This window comes from Lissotriton helveticus, chromosome 3_1 (genome assembly GCF_964261635.1).
Source record: "Lissotriton helveticus chromosome 3_1, aLisHel1.1, whole genome shotgun sequence".
Classification (NCBI taxonomy): domain Eukaryota; kingdom Metazoa; phylum Chordata; class Amphibia; order Caudata; family Salamandridae; genus Lissotriton; species Lissotriton helveticus.
The window spans coordinates 354886310-354891101 of record NC_136061.1 but is presented as its reverse complement, the minus strand read 5'-3'; the positions used below and the strand labels follow the sequence as shown (position 1 = coordinate 354891101).

The window sequence follows — 4792 nt, the reverse complement described above, 5'->3', positions numbered from 1 at the left end:
AATATTATATACTTCCTGCGTTGTCCATGTGGATTAGCCTATGTGGGAGAAACCAGTCGTGAATTAAGAACTAGGCTGGCAGAACATAAATCAGCAATAAAGACTAAAAAATTTAATGCACCTTTAGTATCGCATTTCTTAGAGAAGGAACACAAGGAAACTGATTTTAATTGGTTTGTTTTAGAGAAGGTGACCTTAAATAAAAGAGGTGGCAATATGGAAGACAAACGAAAAATGCGTGAGCAGTGGTACATCTCAATTTTTAATACGGTAAGACAAGGGCTTAATGTAAGAGAAGACTGGGAAAAACTGATACAATAAAATTAGAGATACATATTCAGAGGTAACTGTTTGAGAAGAAATCCAAACTGTATATTATTGAAAGAGATGAGCCGAATATATGAAGGATCTTAGTCGGTTTTTCAAACTTGATAAATAGAGTGCCTTTTTTAGGATATCATTTTTTGGAGACATGATAGTTAGGTCTTTTGGTATGGGTTTAATTAAAATAATGTATGTATAATAAAATATCATTGAGTTGACAATATAGAATTATCCTCCTTTTGATAAATCCAAGGGTTATTAGTATGTAGGGTGTACTTTCATCGATGGTGAAACATCTGGTTTTAGAACGTTCAGAACCGACGAAGATTGCATGACTAATAAATACTTTAAAAGAAGGGGAATGGGGTTTTCTCATAAAAACATTGCTCCATCTATATATTAAAATTTCGGCTCTGTAAAGGCATAATAAACTTTTTATGCAGGTAAAATTTATAATAAAAGCGTTTAGCATTGCCAATAAAGAGATGACTAATAAAGTTTTGTCTTTTTTACTATAAACACCACTTCAAAATGGCGGCAAAATACTATTCCGGGACTAGTCCGTCATTGCTGACAGGGAATTCAGTGGCTATGACGTATGTTTTAGCTTAATTAACATCCGTATAAAAAAGGCTAGCCATGTGCGTGCCTATAGGTGACTGTGGCACTCGAAGCAGGAGATTTTTTAATCCCGGTAAGTGACAACAGTGAGATACTCTATTAGCTTGCTGCCTGGGTATTATTTTAGACCTTTACTCATACTGGGCTTTAGATAAACAGTTAAAATTTGTTTTAGTAAAAGCGGAAAAACGGGAAAAATCTACTTTTTAGAACATCGTTCTCAGATGGTGGTGATGAATTTGTAGCGGGATGTTTTTGACTATCGTGAGATACTCCATTAATTAACTTATTACTTGGGTATTACTTTATACCTTTGTTTATACTGGGTTTTAGGCAAACAGTTAAAATTGGTTTTAGCAAAATCGGGTTAAAACAACTTCTCAGAACACCATTCTAAGATGGCGGTGACGAATCTGTAGCGGGACGTTTTTAGCTATCGTCACAGGGTGCGTTAACTTGGTGTGGCGCTATTCTTATGTATTTAGTATTGGAACAAAACGGCATAAGACCTATAGATTACTGTTGACCAAAAAATAGGATTAGTTTAAACGCCCGGCAAGAAACCATTGAGTGCGCCAATAGTAACAACTCTAAGTATGGTGTCTTATCCTCATTAACCTCACTGTGTGCTTGTAAACTGTTTTTTTAATTAATGTTTGGTCTGAACATACGTTTTGGGTAAGAAGCATAGTAACTGAAAGGAAAATGATGCTCTATGAGTTTATACGATCTGGGCATTTTAAAAGCTAATGCAGTTTGAGGGGTAACATAGTAGCAAAAACATTCTATTAGATTTTCAATAAAATGAGTGAGATTTAGGATCAAATATTTCTTGATGTTGTTGTTTTTAGGCTGGAATTACTAGATGCCTCAGTCATTATAATAAAATACAGAAAGGAACTTAGAAGAGAGTTGGTGAGATAAATACAAGATACTTACAGGTAATTTATATTTTAAATAAATATGGGAGTTTGATCTATATATCCACACCATATTAGTAATTGGGGTGTGTACTTTGTTTTAGGATTGGGTGCCTTCCACGGGTGGAAATTGAGAAATCCCCTTTAAAGTTTGCCTGATTTTTATTTGGCCGTGGTAGGTAATTGAAAATTATTTGATTAAACTATTTAATTTCTAATATAATCCTAAAATATTTATCCTGAGCTCAACCCTTTATGATATAGGCAACCATAAAGAAGTGCCCTTACAACATATTCCGGAGGCAGTAAGCTGAGGGCCCCTGAAGATTGTTGGGATAACCTGTGCCAAATATGGTGGGTATCCATGGCAGTATATGTTTGTGTTTATATAACGAAGGAGGTTGTCAAACCCATTATATATACATAAGTTGTCACCTAAATTGATGTGATCTCTAGTCTCTATTATGAAAACCAACTCATTAATGTAAAGAAACAATTGAGTTGGACCCTTAAGGTTTTGAATACAGAGCTTTTCAAGACAATATAATCTACACTTCTGAATGTGTCAGTTGAGTGACTGTGGAGTACTGTGGGCTCTTTGTCAGTAATACCAGCAACTCAAATATTAGTATAGAATTGTGAGTTTAACTAAGTCTACAAACCTACCGTAAATCTCTTGTATATGAAGTATTGATGTATACTGTTTACATGATGTATAATATAATATATAAAATAACGTTTTGTATGTATATCTATATAGATGCACAGTGTTGGAATAAATGTGTTGCAAGCCTGAAGAAGGAGGTGGGACCAATAGAAACCTCCGAAACGCGTCGCTGTCCTTTGCTCACATATGAAATAAATGTATTTGTACACTATATGGTAACATATGCAAACATTGATATATGAATGTGTTGTTATAATCAATTTGTATCCTTGTGACTTGGTTTCTCTTATGTTTTTAATGTGTACATTGATGTGCTATATTTTGTAATGGTTTTTAATAATTATATATGAATTAATCAAATAAATTCTTTCCAACGGAAAATCTTTTTTATTGTTTATATTTTGAATTTCTGGTAACTGACTGTATTGACCCGCAGTATGCTAAATGATATTGTTGAAATGTGAAGTATGAATGTGTATTGAAGTGTTATATGTACAAACTGTATGCTGATAGGATATCCCAAAGGGAATCTTTTTTAGACTTATGTGTATTTGCGGTGTCCTGTCCCTTTGGCCTGTTGGACCCCTCTCTTGTGTTTAAAGACATCTTCGGTGACATACACATTGGTGTTGACAGTCCGTTCTCCATGAGCTAGCGACGTCTTGAAGCGTCCCAGGATCTTCAGAGGGGTGTCTTGGCCATAAGCGAACACCGTGATGGCTGACAGATGTAGCAAAGGAGCGGGGCACAATGTCCGATGAAGGGCAGCTGCCATGATGTTAATGGTGATACAAAAGGGGATGACGGACGGAGCGTTTGAACAAATCAAACACTCACCCCAGTCAACTGATCTGGGTTTAATCCATCATCATTCTTTAGTTCACTCAGCCACCCCAGTTCAGACATGGCTATATGCAAATCAGTCTGACCCTGTGACTCATGGGAACAGTCCAGCCCGAACTGCCAAGCCATGTCTTCCCTGGACCGGAAACAAGCATCCTGGGACCGGTTTCGGATTCATAATCCTCATCAGCCAGGCTATCTTGAATCCAGTGGCCACGTGAACAAGGGACTCACGTCTGAGCATACCCTGCCACACTTAGGGCGAACAAAGCGATACAAAAGGGCATGATGGACGGAGCGTTTGAACAAATCAAACACTCACCCCCAGTCAACTGATCTGGGTTTAATCCATCATCATTCTTTAGTTCACTCAGCCACCCCAGTTCAGACATGGCTATATGCAAATCAGTCTGACCCTGTGCCTCATGGGAACAGTCCAGCCCGAACTGCCAAGCCATGTCTTCCCTGGACCGGAAACAAGCATCCTGGGACCGGTTTCGGATTCATAATCCTCACCAGCCAGGCTATCTTGAATCCAATGGCAAAGTGAACAAGGGACTCACGTCTGAGCATACCCTGCCACACTTAGGGCGAACAAAGCGATACAAAAGGGGATGATGGACGGAGCGTTTGAACAAATCAAACACTCACCCCCAGTCAACTGATCTGGGTTTAATCCATCATCATTCTTTAGTTCACTCAGCCACCCCAGTTCAGACATGGCTATATGCAAATCAGTCTGACCCTGTGCCTCATGGGAACAGTCCAGCCCGATCTGCCAAGCCATGTCTTCCCTGGACCGGAAACAAGCATCCTGGGACCGGTTTCGGATTCATAATCCTCATCAGCCAGGCTATCTTGAATCCAGTGGCCAAGTGAACAAGGGACTCACGTCTGAGCATACCCTGCCACACTTAGGGCGAACAAAGCGATACAAAAGGGGATGATGGACGGAGTGTTTGAACAAATCAAACACTCACCCCCAGTCAACTGATCTGGGTTTAATCCATCATCATTCTTTAGTTCACTCAGCCACCCCAGTTCAGACATGGCTATATGCAAATCAGTCTGACCCTGTGCCTCATGGGAACAGTCCAGCCCGAACTGCCAAGCCATGTCTTCCCTGGACCGGAAACAAGCATCCTGAGACCGGTTTCGGATTCATAATCCTCATCAGCCAAGCTATCTTGAATCCAGTGGCCAAGTGAACAAGGGACTCACGTCTGAGCATACCCAGCCACACTTAGGGCGAACAAAGCGATACAAAACGGGATGATGGAACGAGTGTTTGAACAAATCAAACACTCACCCCCAGTCAACTGATCTGGGTTTAATCCATCATCATTGTTTAGTTCACTCAGCCACCCCAGTTCAGACATGGCTATATGCAAATCAGTCTGACCCTGTGCCTCATGGG

At 39.5% G+C, this 4792-nt stretch overlaps 1 long non-coding RNA gene across 1 annotated transcript; it reads left to right on the top strand.

Moving 5' to 3' along the window:
• Positions 1-965: 965 nt before the first annotated feature.
• LOC144824542 (uncharacterized) lies at positions 966-2904 on the top strand. Its single transcript, XR_013609006.1, has 5 exons — positions 966-1018; positions 1797-1886; positions 1970-2040; positions 2130-2219; positions 2626-2904. It is a non-coding gene; the product is annotated as an uncharacterized LOC144824542 (long non-coding RNA).
• Positions 2905-4792: the final 1888 nt, after the last annotated feature.